Here is a 16561-nt window from a genome sequence, read left to right as displayed (position 1 = left end):
GAATGTCTGGTTTAAACCTTAGAATGTCTGGTTTGAACCTTAGAATGTCTGGTTTGAACATTAGAATGTCTGGTTTAAATCTTAGAATGTCTGGTTTGAATCTTAGAATGTCTGGTTTAAATCTTAGAATGTCTGGTTTGAATCTTAGAATGTCTGGTTTAAATCTTAGAATGTCTGGTTTAAACCTTAGAATGTCTGGTTTGAACCTTAGAATGTCTGGTTTGAATCTTAGAATGTCTGGTTTAAACCTTAGAATGTCTGGTTTGAATCTTAGAATGTCTGGTTTAAACCTTAGAATGTCTGGTTTAAATCTTAGAATGTCTGGTTTAAACCTTAGAATGTCTGGTTTGAACCTTAGAATGTCTGGTTTGAATCTTAGAATGTCTGGTTTAAACCTTAGAATGTCTGGTTTGAATCTTAGAATGTCTGGTTTAAACCTTAGAATGTCTGGTTTAAACCTTAGAATGTCTGGTTTAAATCTTAGAATGTCTGGTTTAAATCTTAGAATGTCTGGTTTACACCTTAGAATGTCTGGTTTGAACCTTAGAATGTCTGGTTTGAACCTTAGAATGTCTGGTTTGAATCTTAGAATGTCTGGTTTAAACCTTAGAATGTCTGGTTTGAATCTTCGAATGTCTGGTTTAAACCTTAGAATGTCTGGTTTAAACCTTAGAATGTCTGGTTTAAACCTTAGAATGTCTGGTTTAAATCTTAGAATGTCTGGTTTAAACCTTAGAATGTCTGGTTTGAACCTTAGAATGTCTGGTTTGAACATTATAATGTCTGGTTTAAACCTTAGAATGTCTGGTTTGAATCTTAGAATGTCTGGTTTAAACCTTAGAATGTCTGGTTTGAACCTTAGAATGTCTGGTTTAAACCTTAGAATGTCTGGTTTAAATCTTAGAATGTCTGGTTTAAACCTTAGAATGTCTGGTTTGAACCTTAGAATGTCTGGTTTGAACATTAGAATGTCTGGTTTAAATCTTAGAATGTCTTGTTTGAATCTTAGAATGTCTGGTTTAAATCTTAGAATGTCTGGTTTGAATCTTAGAATGTCTGGTTTAAATTTTAGAATGTCTGGTTTAAACCTTAGAATGTCTGGTTTGAATCTTAGAATGTCTGGTTTGAACATTAGAATGTCTGGTTTAAACCTTAGAATGTCTGGTTTAAATCGTAGAATGTCTGGTTTAAACCTTAGAATGTCTGGTTTGAATCTTAGAATGTCTGGTTTAAACCTTAGAATGTCTGGTTTAAACCTTAGAATGTCTGGTTTAAATCTTAGAATGTCTGGTTTAAACCTTAGAATGTCTGGTTTGAACCTTAGAATGTCTGGTTTGAATCTAAGAATGTCTGGTTTAAACCTTAGAATGTCTGGTTTGAACCTTAGAATGTCTGGTTTAAACCTTAGAATGTCTGGTTTAAATCTTAGAATGTCTGGTTTAAACCTTAGAATGTCTGGTTTAAACCTTAGAATGTCTGGTTTGAACCTTAGAATGTCTGGTTTGAACATTAGAATGTCTGGTTTAAATCTTAGAATGTCTGGTTTGAATCTTAGAATGTCTGGTTTAAATCTTAGAATGTCTGGTTTAAATCTTAGAATGTCTGGTTTAAACCTTAGAATGTCTGGTTTGAACCTTAGAATGTCTGGTTTGAACCTTAGAATGTCTGGTTTGAACCTTAGAATGTCTGGTTTGAACCTTAGAATGTCTGGTTTGAATCTTAGAATGTCTGGTTTAAACCTTAGAATGTCTGGTTTGAATCTTAGAATGTCTGGTTTAAACCTTAGAATGTCTGGTTTAAACCTTAGAATGTCTGGTTTAAATCTTAGAATGTCTGGTTTAAATCTTAGAATGTCTGGTTTAAACCTTAGAATGTCTGGTTTGAACCTTAGAATGTCTGGTTTGAACCTTAGAATGTCTGGTTTGAATCTTAGAATGTCTGGTTTAAACCTTAGAATGTCTGGTTTGAATCTTAGAATGTCTGGTTTAAACCTTAGAATGTCTGGTTTAAACCTTAGAATGTCTGGTTTAAACCTTAGAATGTCTGGTTTAAATCTTAGAATGTCTGGTTTAAACCTTAGAATGTCTGGTTTGAACCTTAGAATGTCTGGTTTGAACAATATAATGTCTGGTTTAAACCTTAGAATGTCTGGTTTGAATATTAGAATGTCTGGTTTAAACCTTAGAATGTCTGGTTTGAACCTTAGAATGTCTGGTTTAAACCTTAGAATGTCTGGTTTAAATCTTAGAATGTCTGGTTTAAACCTTAGAATGTCTGGTTTAAACCTTAGAATGTCTGGTTTGAACCTTAGAATGTCTGGTTTGAACATTAGAATGTCTGGTTTAAATCTTGGAATGTCTGGTTTGAATCTTAGAATGTCTGGTTTAAATCTTAGAATGTCTGGTTTGAATCTTAGAATGTCTGGTTTACATTTTAGAATGTCTGGTTTAAACCTTAGAATGTCTGGTTTGAATCTTAGAATGTCTGGTTTGAACATTAGAATGTCTGGTTTAAACCTTAGAATGTCTGGTTTAAATCGTAGAATGTCTGGTTTAAACCTTAGAATGTCTGGTTTGAATCTTAGAATGTCTGGTTTAAACCTTAGAATGTCTGGTTTAAACCTTAGAATGTCTGGTTTAAATCTTAGAATGTCTGGTTTAAACCTTAGAATGTCTGGTTTGAAGCTTAGAATGTCTGGTTTGAATCTAAGAATGTCTGGTTTAAACCTTAGAATGTCTGGTTTGAACCTTAGAATGTCTGGTTTAAACCTTAGAATGTCTGGTTTAAATCTTAGAATGTCTGGTTTAAACCTTAGAATGTCTGGTTTAAACCTTAGAATGTCTGGTTTGAACCTTAGAATGTCTGGTTTAAATCTTAGAATGTCTGGTTTAAACCTTAGAATGTCTGGTTTGAACCTTAGAATGTCTGGTTTGAACCTTAGAATGTCTGGTTTGAATCTTAGAATGTCTGGTTTAAACCTTAGAATGTCTGGTTTGAATCTTAGAATGTCTGGTTTAAACCTTAGAATGTCTGGTTTAAACCTTAGAATGTCTGGTTTAAACCTTAGAATGTCTGGTTTAAATCTTAGAATGTCTGGTTTAAACCTTAGAATGTCTGGTTTGAAACTTAGAATGTCTGGTTTGAACATTATAATGTCTGGTTTAAACCTTAGAATGTCTGGTTTGAATCTTAGAATGTCTGGTTTAAACCTTAGAATGTCTGGTTTGAACCTTAGAATGTCTGGTTTAAACCTTAGAATGTCTGGTTTAAATCTTAGAATGTCTGGTTTAAACCTTAGAATGTCTGGTTTAAACCTTAGAATGTCTGGTTTGAACCTTAGAATGTCTGGTTTGAACATTAGAATGTCTGGTTTAAATCTTGGAATGTCTGGTTTGAATCTTAGAATGTCTGGTTTAAATCTTAGAATGTCTGGTTTGAATCTTAGAATGTCTGGTTTAAATTTTAGAATGTCTGGTTTAAACCTTAGAATGTCTGGTTTGAATCTTAGAATGTCTGGTTTGAACATTAGAATGTCTGGTTTAAACCTTAGAATGTCTGGTTTAAATCGTAGAATGTCTGGTTTAAACCTTAGAATGTCTGGTTTGAATCTTAGAATGTCTGGTTTAAACCTTAGAATGTCTGGTTTAAACCTTAGAATGTCTGGTTTAAATCTTAGAATGTCTGGTTTAAACCTTAGAATGTCTGGTTTGAACCTTAGAATGTCTGGTTTGAATCTAAGAATGTCTGGTTTAAACCTTAGAATGTCTGGTTTGAACCTTAGAATGTCTGGTTTAAACCTTAGAATGTCTGGTTTAAATCTTAGAATGTCTGGTTTAAACCTTAGAATGTCTGGTTTAAACCTTAGAATGTCTGGTTTGAACCTTAGAATGTCTGGTTTGAACATTAGAATGTCTGGTTTAAACCTTAGAATGTCTGGTTTAAATCTTAGAATGTCTGGTTTAAACCTTAGAATGTCTGGTTTGAACCTTAGAATGTCTGGTTTGAACATTATAATGTCTGGTTTAAACCTTAGAATGTCTGGTTTGAATCTTAGAATGTCTGGTTTAAACCTTAGAATGTCTGGTTTGAACCTTAGAATGTCTGGTTTAAACCTTAGAATGTCTGGTTTAAATCTTAGAATGTCTGGTTTAAACCTTAGAATGTCTGGTTTGAACCTTAGAATGTCTGGTTTGAACATTAGAATGTCTGGTTTAAATCTTAGAATGTCTGGTTTGAATCTTAGAATGTCTGGTTTAAATCTTAGAATGTCTGGTTTGAATCTTAGAATGTCTGGTTTAAATTTTAGAATGTCTGGTTTAAACCTTAGAATGTCTGGTTTGAATCTTAGAATGTCTGGTTTGAACATTAGAATGTCTGGTTTAAACCTTAGAATGTCTGGTTTAAATCGTAGAATGTCTGGTTTAAACCTTAGAATGTCTGGTTTGAATCTTAGAATGTCTGGTTTAAACCTTAGAATGTCTGGTTTAAACCTTAGAATGTCTGGTTTAAATCTTAGAATGTCTGGTTTAAACCTTAGAATGTCTGGTTTGAACCTTAGAATGTCTGGTTTGAATCTAAGAATGTCTGGTTTAAACCTTAGAATGTCTGGTTTGAACCTTAGAATGTCTGGTTTAAACCTTAGAATGTCTGGTTTAAATCTTAGAATGTCTGGTTTAAACCTTAGAATGTCTGGTTTAAACCTTAGAATGTCTGGTTTGAACCTTAGAATGTCTGGTTTGAACATTAGAATGTCTGGTTTAAATCTTAGAATGTCTGGTTTGAATCTTAGAATGTCTGGTTTAAATCTTAGAATGTCTGGTTTAAATCTTAGAATGTCTGGTTTAAACCTTAGAATGTCTGGTTTGAACCTTAGAATGTCTGGTTTGAACATTAGAATGTCTGGTTTAAACCTTAGAATGTCTGGTTTAAATCTTAGAATGTCTGGTTTAAACCTTAGAATGTCTGGTTTGAATCTTAGAATGTCTGGTTTAAACCTTAGAATGTCTGGTTTAAACCTTAGAATGTCTGGTTTAAATCTTAGAATGTCTGGTTTAAACCTTAGAATGTCTGGTTTAAATCTTAGAATGTCTGGTTTAAACCTTAGAATGTCTGGTTTAAACCTTAGAATGTCTGGTTTAAATCTTAGAATGTCTGGTTTAAACCTTAGAATGTCTGGTTTAAATCTTAGAATGTCTGGTTTAAACCTTAGAATGTCTGGTTTAAACCTTAGAATGTCTGGTTTAAACCTTAGAATGTCTGGTTTAAATCTTAGAATGTCTGGTTTAAACCTTAGAATGTCTGGTTTGAACCTTAGAATGTCTGGTTTGAACATTAGAATGTCTGGTTTAAATCTTAGAATGTCTGGTTTGAATCTTAGAATGTCTGGTTTAAATCTTAGAATGTCTGGTTTGAATCTTAGAATGTCTGGTTTAAATCTTAGAATGTCTGGTTTAAACCTTAGAATGTCTGGTTTGAACCTTAGAATGTCTGGTTTGAACCTTAGAATGTCTGGTTTGAATCTTAGAATGTCTGGTTTAAACCTTAGAATGTCTGGTTTGAATCTTAGAATGTCTGGTTTAAACCTTAGAATGTCTGGTTTAAATCTTAGAATGTCTGGTTTAAACCTTAGAATGTCTGGTTTGAACCTTAGAATGTCTGGTTTGAATCTTAGAATGTCTGGTTTAAACCTTAGAATATCTGGTTTGAATCTTAGAATGTCTGGTTTAAACCTTAGAATGTCTGGTTTAAACCTTAGAATGTCTGGTTTAAATCTTAGAATGTCTGGTTTAAATCTTAGAATGTCTGGTTTAAACCTTAGAATGTCTGGTTTGAACCTTAGAATGTCTGGTTTGAACCTTAGAATGTCTGGTTTGAATCTTAGAATGTCTGGTTTAAACCTTAGAATGTCTGGTTTGAATCTTAGAATGTCTGGTTTAAACCTTAGAATGTCTGGTTTAAACCTTAGAATGTCTGGTTTAAACCTTAGAATGTCTGGTTTGAACCTTAGAATGTCTGGTTTGAACATTAGAATGTCTGGTTTAAATCTTGGAATGTCTGGTTTGAATCTTAGAATGTCTGGTTTAAATCTTAGAATGTCTGGTTTGAATCTTAGAATGTCTGGTTTAAATTTTAGAATGTCTGGTTTAAACCTTAGAATGTCTGGTTTGAATCTTAGAATGTCTGGTTTGAACATTAGAATGTCTGGTTTAAACCTTAGAATGTCTGGTTTAAATCGTAGAATGTCTGGTTTAAACCTTAGAATGTCTGGTTTGAATCTTAGAATGTCTGGTTTAAACCTTAGAATGTCTGGTTTAAACCTTAGAATGTCTGGTTTAAATCTTAGAATGTCTGGTTTAAACCTTAGAATGTCTGGTTTGAACCTTAGAATGTCTGGTTTGAATCTAAGAATGTCTGGTTTAAACCTTAGAATGTCTGGTTTGAACCTTAGAATGTCTGGTTTAAACCTTAGAATGTCTGGTTTAAATCTTAGAATGTCTGGTTTAAACCTTAGAATGTCTGGTTTAAACCTTAGAATGTCTGGTTTGAACCTTAGGATGTCTGGTTTGAACATTAGAATGTCTGGTTTAAATCTTAGAATGTCTGGTTTGAATCTTAGAATGTCTGGTTTAAATCTTAGAATGTCTGGTTTAAATCTTAGAATGTCTGGTTTAAACCTTAGAATGTCTGGTTTGAACCTTAGAATGTCTGGTTTGAATCTTAGAATGTCTGGTTTAAATCTTAGAATGTCTGGTTTGAATCTTAGAATGTCTGGTTTAAATCTTAGAATGTCTGGTTTAAACCTTAGAATGTCTGGTTTGAACCTTAGAATGTCTGGTTTGAACCTTAGAATGTCTGGTTTGAATCTTAGAATGTCTGGTTTCAACCTTAGAATGTCTGGTTTAAACCTTAGAATGTCTGGTTTAAATCTTAGAATGTCTGGTTTAAACCTTAGAATGTCTGGTTTAAATCTTAGAATGTCTGGTTTAAACCTTAGAATGTCTTGTTTAAACCTTAGAATGTCTGGTTTAAATCTTAGAATGTCTGGTTTAAACCTTAGAATGTCTGGTTTAAATCTTAGAATGTCTGGTTTGAACCTTAGAATGTCTGGTTTGAACCTTAGAATGTCTGGTTTGAACATTAGAATGTCTGGTTTAAACCTTAGAATGTCTGGTTTGAATCTTAGAATGTCTGGTTTAAACCTTAGAATGTCTGGTTTGAACCTTAGAATGTCTGGTTTGAACATTAGAATGTCTGGTTTGAATCTTAGAATGTCTGGTTTGAATCTTAGAATGTCTGGTTTAAATCTTAGTATGTCTGGTTTGAATCTTAGAATGTCTGGTTTAAATCTTAGAATGTCTGGTTTAAACCTTAGAATGTCTGGTTTAAATCTTAGAATGTCTGGTTTAAATCTTAGAATGTCTGGTTTAAACCTTAGAATGTCTGGTTTGAACCTTAGAATGTCTGGTTTGAACCTTAGAATGTCTGGTTTGAATCTTAGAATGTCTGGTTTAAACCTTAGAATGTCTGGTTTGAATCTTAGAATGTCTGGTTTAAACCTTAGAATGTCTGGTTTAAACCTTAGAATGTCTGGTTTAAACCTTAGAATGTCTGGTTTGAACCTTAGAATGTCTGGTTTGAACATTAGAATGTCTGGTTTAAATCTTGGAATGTCTGGTTTGAATCTTAGAATGTCTGGTTTAAATCTTAGAATGTCTGGTTTGAATCTTAGAATGTCTGGTTTAAATTTTAGAATGTCTGGTTTAAACCTTAGAATGTCTGGTTTGAATCTTAGAATGTCTGGTTTGAACATTAGAATGTCTGGTTTAAACCTTAGAATGTCTGGTTTAAATCGTAGAATGTCTGGTTTAAACCTTAGAATGTCTGGTTTGAATCTTAGAATGTCTGGTTTAAACCTTAGAATGTCTGGTTTAAACCTTAGAATGTCTGGTTTAAATCTTAGAATGTCTGGTTTAAACCTTAGAATGTCTGGTTTGAACCTTAGAATGTCTGGTTTGAATCTAAGAATGTCTGGTTTAAACCTTAGAATGTCTGGTTTGAACCTTAGAATGTCTGGTTTAAACCTTAGAATGTCTGGTTTAAATCTTAGAATGTCTGGTTTAAACCTTAGAATGTCTGGTTTAAACCTTAGAATGTCTGGTTTGAACCTTAGGATGTCTGGTTTGAACATTAGAATGTCTGGTTTAAATCTTAGAATGTCTGGTTTGAATCTTAGAATGTCTGGTTTAAATCTTAGAATGTCTGGTTTAAATCTTAGAATGTCTGGTTTAAACCTTAGAATGTCTGGTTTGAACCTTAGAATGTCTGGTTTGAATCTTAGAATGTCTGGTTTAAATCTTAGAATGTCTGGTTTGAATCTTAGAATGTCTGGTTTAAATCTTAGAATGTCTGGTTTAAACCTTAGAATGTCTGGTTTGAACCTTAGAATGTCTGGTTTGAACCTTAGAATGTCTGGTTTGAATCTTAGAATGTCTGGTTTCAACCTTAGAATGTCTGGTTTAAACCTTAGAATGTCTGGTTTAAATCTTAGAATGTCTGGTTTAAACCTTAGAATGTCTGGTTTAAATCTTAGAATGTCTGGTTTAAACCTTAGAATGTCTTGTTTAAACCTTAGAATGTCTGGTTTAAATCTTAGAATGTCTGGTTTAAACCTTAGAATGTCTGGTTTAAATCTTAGAATGTCTGGTTTGAACCTTAGAATGTCTGGTTTGAACCTTAGAATGTCTGGTTTGAACATTAGAATGTCTGGTTTAAACCTTAGAATGTCTGGTTTGAATCTTAGAATGTCTGGTTTAAACCTTAGAATGTCTGGTTTGAACCTTAGAATGTCTGGTTTGAACATTAGAATGTCTGGTTTGAATCTTAGAATGTCTGGTTTGAATCTTAGAATGTCTGGTTTAAATCTTAGTATGTCTGGTTTGAATCTTAGAATGTCTGGTTTAAATCTTAGAATGTCTGGTTTAAACCTTAGAATGTCTGGTTTGAACCTTAGAATGTCTGGTTTGAATCTTAGAATGTCTGGTTTAAACCTTAGAATGTCTGGTTTAAATCTTAGAATGTCTGGTTTAAACCTTAGAATGTCTGGTTTGAACCTTAGAATGTCTGGTTTGAATCTTAGAATGTCTGGTTTAAACCTTAGAATGTCTGGTTTGAATCTTAGAATGTCTGGTTTAAACCTTAGAATGTCTGGTTTAAACCTTAGAATGTCTGGTTTGAATCTTAGAATGTCTGGTTTAAACCTTAGAATGTCTGGTTTGAACCTTAGAATGTCTGGTTTAAACCTTAGAATGTCTGGTTTACATCTTAGAATGTCTGGTTTAAACCTTAGAATGTCTGGTTTAAACCTTAGAATGTCTGGGTTGAACCTTAGAATGTCTGGTTTGAACATTAGAATGTCTGGTTTAAATCTTAGAATGTCTGGTTTGAATCTTAGAATGTCTGGTTTAAACCTTAGAATGTCTGGTTTGAATCTTAGAATGTCTGGTTTAAACTTTAGAATGTCTGGTTTAAACCTTAGAATGTCTGGTTTAAATCTTAGAATGTCTGGTTTAAACCTTAGAATGTCTGGTTTGAACCTTAGAATGTCTGGTTTGAACATTAGAATGTCTAGTTTAAACCTTAGAATGTCTGGTTTGAATCTTAGAATGTCTGGTTTAAACCTTAGAATGTCTGGTTTGAATCTTAGAATGTCTGGTTTAAGCCTTAGAATGTCTGGTTTAAATCTTAGAATGTCTGGTTTGAATCTTAGAATGTCTGGTTTAAATCTTAGAATGTCTGGTTTAAATCTTAGAATGTCTGGTTTAAACCTTAGAATGTCTGTCTGGTTTGAACCTTAGAATGTCTGGTTTGAACATTAGAATGTCTGGTTTAAACCTTAGAATGTCTGGTTTAAATCTTAGAATGTCTGGTTTAAACCTTAGAATGTCTGGTTTGAATCTTAGAATGTCTGGTTTAAACCTTAGAATGTCTGGTTTAAATCTTAGAATGTCTGGTTTAAACCTTAGAATGTCTGGTTTGAACCTTAGAATGTCTGGTTTGAATCTTAGAATGTCTGGTTTAAACCTTAGAATGTCTGGTTTGAACCTTAGAATGTCTGGTTTAAACCTTAGAATGTCTGGTTTAAATCTTAGAATGTCTGGTTTAAACCTTAGAATGTCTGGTTTAATCCTTAGAATGTCTGGTTTGAACCTTAGAATGTCTGGTTTGAACATTAGAATGTCTGGTTTAAACCTTAGAATGTCTGGTTTAAATCTTAGAATGTCTGGTTTAAACCTTAGAATGTCTGGTTTGAATCTTAGAATGTCTGGTTTAAGCCTTAGAATGTCTGGTTTGAATCTTAGAATGTCTGGTTTAAACCTTAGAATGTCTGGTTTAAACCTTAGAATGTCTGGTTTAAATCTTAGAATGTCTGGTTTAAACCTTAGAATGTCTGGTTTGAACCTTAGAATGTCTGGTTTGAATCTTAGAATGTCTGGTTTAAATCTTAGAATGTCTGGTTTGAATCTTAGAATGTCTGGTTTAAATCTTAGAATGTCTGGTTTAAACCTTAGAATGTCTGGTTTGAACCTTAGAATGTCTGGTTTGAACCTTAGAATGTCTGGTTTGAATCTTAGAATGTCTGGTTTCAACCTTAGAATGTCTGGTTTAAACCTTAGAATGTCTGGTTTAAATCTTAGAATGTCTGGTTTAAACCTTAGAATGTCTGGTTTGAATCTTAGAATGTCTGGTTTAAACCTTAGAATGTCTGGTTTAAACCTTAGAATGTCTGGTTTAAATCTTAGAATGTCTGGTTTAAACCTTAGAATGTCTGGTTTAAATCTTAGAATGTCTGGTTTAAACCTTAGAATGTCTTGTTTAAACCTTAGAATGTCTGGTTTAAATCTTAGAATGTCTGGTTTAAACCTTAGAATGTCTGGTTTAAATCTTAGAATGTCTGGTTTGAACCTTAGAATGTCTGGTTTGAACCTTAGAATGTCTGGTTTGAACATTAGAATGTCTGGTTTAAACCTTAGAATGTCTGGTTTGAATCTTAGAATGTCTGGTTTAAACCTTAGAATGTCTGGTTTGAACCTTAGAATGTCTGGTTTAAACCTTAGAATGTCTGGTTTACATCTTAGAATGTCTGGTTTAAACCTTAGAATGTCTGGTTTAAACCTTAGAATGTCTGGGTTGAACCTTAGAATGTCTGGTTTGAACATTAGAATGTCTGGTTTAAATCTTAGAATGTCTGGTTTGAATCTTAGAATGTCTGGTTTAAACCTTAGAATGTCTGGTTTGAATCTTAGAATGTCTGGTTTAAACTTTAGAATGTCTGGTTTAAACCTTAGAATGTCTGGTTTAAATCTTAGAATGTCTGGTTTAAACCTTAGAATGTCTGGTTTGAACCTTAGAATGTCTGGTTTGAACATTAGAATGTCTGGTTTAAACCTTAGAATGTCTGGTTTGAATCTTAGAATGTCTGGTTTAAACCTTAGAATGTCTGGTTTGAACCTTAGAATGTCTGGTTTGAACATTAGAATGTCTGGTTTAAACCTTAGAATGTCTGGTTTGAATCTTAGAATGTCTGGTTTAAACCTTAGAATGTCTGGTTTGAACCTTAGAATGTCTGGTTTAAACCTTAGAATGTCTGTTTTAAATCTTAGAATGTCTGATTTAAACCTTAGAATGTCTGGTTTAAACCTTAGAATGTCTGGTTTGAACCTTAGAATGTCTGGTTTGAACATTAGAATGTCTGGTTTAAATCTTAGAATGTCTGGTTTGAATCTTAGAATGTCTGGTTTAAATCTTAGAATGTCTGGTTTGAATCTTAGAATGTCTGGGTTGAATCTTAGAATGTCTGGTTTAAACCTTAGAATGTCTGGTTTGAACCTTAGAATGTCTGGTTTGAACCTTAGAATGTCTGGTTTGAATCTTAGAATGTCTGGTTTAAATCTTAGAATGTCTGGTTTGAATCTTAGAATGTCTGGTTTAAACCTTAGAATGTCTGGTTTAAATCTTAGAATGTCTGGTTTAAACCTTAGAATGTCTGGTTTAAACCTTAGAATGTCTGGTTTGAATCTTAGAATGTCTGGTTTAAACCTTAGAATGTCTGGTTTAAACCTTAGAATGTCTGGTTTAAATCTTAGAATGTCTGGTTTAAACCTTAGAATGTCTGGTTTAAATCTTAGAATGTCTGGTTTAAACCTTAGAATGTCTGGTTTAAACCTTAGAATGTCTGGTTTGAATCTTAGAATGTCTGGTTTAAATCTTAGAATGTCTGGTTTGAACCTTAGAATGTCTGGTTTGAATCTTAGAATGTCTGGTTTAAACCTTAGAATGTCTGGTTTGAATCTTAGAATGTCTGGTTTAAACCTTAGAATGTCTGGTTTAAATCTTAGAATGTCTGGTTTAAACCTTAGAATGTCTGGTTTATACCTTAGAATGTCTGGTTTGAATCTTAGAATGTCTGGTTTAAACCTTAGAATGTCTGGTTTAAACCTTAGAATGTCTGGTTTAAATCTTAGAATGTCTGGTTTACTTTAAACCTTAGAATGTCTGGTTTAAATCTTAGAATGTCTGGTTTAAACCTTAGAATGTCTGGTTTAAACCTTAGAATGTCTGGTTTAAATCTTAGAATGTCTGGTTTAAACCTTAGAATGTCTGGTTTAAATCTTAGAATGTCTGGTTTAAACCTTAGAATGTCTGGTTTAAACCTTAGAATGTCTGGTTTGAACCTTAGAATGTCTGGTTTGAACATTAGAATGTCTGGTTTAAACCTTAGAATGTCTGGTTTAAACCTTAGAATGTCTGGTTTGAACCTTAGATTGTCTGGTTTGAACATTAGAATGTCTGGTTTAAATCTCAGAATGTCTGGTTTAAACCTTAGAATGTCTGGTTTAAATCTTAGAATGTCTGGTTTAAACCTAAGAATGTCTGGTTTAAATCTTAGAATGTCTGGTTTAAACCTTAGAATGTCTGGTTTGAATCTTAGAATGTCTGGTTTAAGCCTTAGAATGTCTGGTTTGAATCTTAGAATGTCTGGTTTAAACCTTAGAATGTCTGGTTTAAACCTTAGAATGTCTGGTTTAAATCTTAGAATGTCTGGTTTAAACCTTAGAATGTCTGGTTTGAACCTTAGAATGTCTGGTTTGAATCTTAGAATGTCTGGTTTAAACCTTAGAATGTCTGGTTTAAATCTTAGAATGTCTGGTTTAAACCTTAGAATGTCTGGTTTAAATCTTAGAATGTCTGGTTTGAACCTTAGAATGTCTGGTTTGAACCTTAGAATGTCTGGTTTGAACATTAGAATGTCTGGTTTAAACCTTAGAATGTCTGGTTTGAATCTTAGAATGTCTGGTTTAAACCTTAGAATGTCTGGTTTGAACCTTAGAATGTCTGGTTTAAACCTTAGAATGTCTGGTTTACATCTTAGAATGTCTGGTTTAAACCTTAGAATGTCTGGTTTAAACCTTAGAATGTCTGGGTTGAACCTTAGAATGTCTGGTTTGAACATTAGAATGTCTGGTTTAAATCTTAGAATGTCTGGTTTGAATCTTAGAATGTCTGGTTTAAACCTTAGAATGTCTGGTTTGAATCTTAGAATGTCTGGTTTAAACTTTAGAATGTCTGGTTTAAACCTTAGAATGTCTGGTTTAAATCTTAGAATGTCTGGTTTAAACCTTAGAATGTCTGGTTTGAACCTTAGAATGTCTGGTTTGAACATTAGAATGTCTGATTTAAACCTTAGAATGTCTGGTTTGAATCTTAGAATGTCTGGTTTAAACCTTAGAATGTCTGATTTGAACCTTAGAATGTCTGGTTTGAACATTAGAATGTCTGGTTTAAACCTTAGAATGTCTGGTTTGAATCTTAGAATGTCTGGTTTAAACCTTAGAATGTCTGGTTTGAACCTTAGAATGTCTGGTTTAAACCTTAGAATGTCTGGTTTAAATCTTAGAATGTCTGGTTTAAACCTTAGAATGTCTGGTTTAAACCTTAGAATGTCTGGTTTGAACCTTAGAATGTCTGGTTTGAACATTAGAATGTCTGGTTTAAATCTTAGAATGTCTGGTTTGAATCTTAGAATGTCTGGTTTAAATCTTAGAATGTCTGGTTTGAATCTTAGAATGTCTGGTTTGAATCTTAGAATGTCTGGTTTAAACCTTAGAATGTCTGGTTTGAACCTTAGAATGTCTGGTTTGAACCTTAGAATGTCTGGTTTGAATCTTAGAATGTCTGGTTTAAATCTTTGAATGTCTGGTTTGAATCTTAGAATGTCTGGTTTAAACCTTAGAATGTCTGGTTTAAATCTTAGAATGTCTGGTTTAAACCTTAGAATGTCTGGTTTAAACCTTAGAATGTGTGGTTTGAATCTTAGAATGTCTGGTTTAAACCTTAGAATGTCTGGTTTGAACCTTAGAATGTCTGGTTTAAACCTTAGAATGTCTGGTTTAAATCTTAGAATGTCTGGTTTAAACCTTAGAATGTCTGGTTTAAACCTTAGAATGTCTGGTTTAAATCTTAGAATGTCTGGTTTAAACCTTAGAATGTCTGGTTTAAACCTTAGAATGTCTGGTTTAAACCTTAGAATGTCTGGTTTGAACCTTAGAATGTCTGATTTGAACATTAGAATGTCTGGTTTAAACCTTAGAATGTCTGGTTTAAACCTTAGAATGTCTGGTTTGAACCTTAGATTGTCTGGTTTGAACATTAGAATGTCTGGTTTAAATCTCAGAATGTCTGGTTTAAACCTTAGAATGTCTGGTTTAAATCTTAGAATGTCTGGTTTAAACCTTAGAATGTCTGGTTTAAATCTTAGAATGTCTGGTTTAAACCTTAGAATGTCTGGTTTGAACCTTAGAATGTCTGGTTTGAATCTTAGAATGTCTGGTTTAAACCTTAGAATGTCTGGTTTAAACCTTAGAATGTCTGGTTTGAACCTTAGAATGTCTGGTTTGAACATTAGAATGTCTGGTTTAAATCTTAGAATGTCTGGTTTGAATCTTAGAATGTCTGGTTTAAATCTTAGAATGTCTGGTTTGAATCTTAGAATGTCTGGTTTGAACCTTAGAATGTCTGGTTTGAACCTTAGAATGTCTGGTTTGAATCTTAGAATGTCTGGTTTAAACCTTAGAATGTCTGGTTTGAATCTTAGAATGTCTGGTTTAAACCTTAGCATGTCTGGTTTAAATCTTAGAATGTCTGGTTTAAACCTTAGAATGTCTGGTTTGAACCTTAGAATGTCTGGTTTGAATCTTAGAATGTCTGGTTTAAACCTTAGAATGTCTGGTTTGAATCTTAGAATGTCTGGTTTAAACCTTAGAATGTCTGGTTTAAACCTTAGAATGTCTGGTTTAAATCTTAGAATGTCTGGTTTAAATCTTAGAATGTCTGGTTTAAACCTTAGAATGTCTGGTTTGAACCTTAGAATGTCTGGTTTGAACCTTAGAATGTCTGGTTTGAACATTAGAATGTCTGGTTTAAACCTTAGAATGTCTGGTTTGAATCTTAGAATGTCTGGTTTAAACCTTAGAATGTCTGGTTTAAACCTTAGAATGTCTGGTTTAAACCTTAGAATGTCTGGTTTAAATCTTAGAATGTCTGGTTTAAACCTTAGAATGTCTGGTTTGAACCTTAGAATGTCTGGTTTGAACATTATAATGTCTGGTTTAAACCTTAGAATGTCTGGTTTGAATCTTAGAATGTCTGGTTTAAACCTTAGAATGTCTGGTTTGAACCTTAGAATGTCTGGTTTAAACCTTAGAATGTCTGGTTTAAATCTTAGAATGTCTGGTTTAAACCTTAGAATGTCTGGTTTGAACCTTAGAATGTCTGGTTTGAACATTAGAATGTCTGGTTTAAATCTTAGAATGTCTGGTTTGAATCTTAGAATGTCTGGTTTAAATCTTAGAATGTCTGGTTTGAATCTTAGAATGTCTGGTTTAAATTTTAGAATGTCTGGTTTAAACCTTAGAATGTCTGGTTTGAATCTTAGAATGTCTGGTTTGAACATTAGAATGTCTGGTTTAAACCTTAGAATGTCTGGTTTAAATCTTAGAATGTCTGGTTTAAACCTTAGAATGTCTGGTTTAAACCTTAGAATGTCTGGTTTGAATCTTAGAATGTCTGGTTTAAATCTTAGAATGTCTGGTTTAAATCTTAGAATGTCTGGTTTAAACCTTAGAATGTCTGGTTTGAACCTTAGAATGTCTGGTTTGAACATTAGAATGTCTGGTTTAAACCTTAGAATGTCTGGTTTAAATCTTAGAATGTCTGGTTTAAACCTTAGAATGTCTGGTTTGAATCTTAGAATGTCTGGTTTAAACCTTAGAATGTCTGGTTTAAACCTTAGAATGTCTGGTTTAAATCTTAGAATGTCTGGTTTAAACCTTAGAATGTCTGGTTTAAATCTTAGAATGTCTGGTTTAAACCTTAGAATGTCTGGTTTAAACCTTAGAATGTCTGGTTTAAATCTTAGAATGTCTGGTTTAAACCTTAGAATGTCTGGTTTAAATCTTAGAATGTCTGGTTTAAACCTTAGAATGTCTGGTTTAAACCTTAGAAT

This window comes from Nansenia antarctica (assembly GCF_963989245.1).
Source record: "Nansenia antarctica genome assembly, chromosome: 4".
Lineage (NCBI taxonomy): Eukaryota > Metazoa > Chordata > Actinopteri > Argentiniformes > Microstomatidae > Nansenia > Nansenia antarctica.
This window is presented reverse-complemented; position numbering follows the sequence as displayed.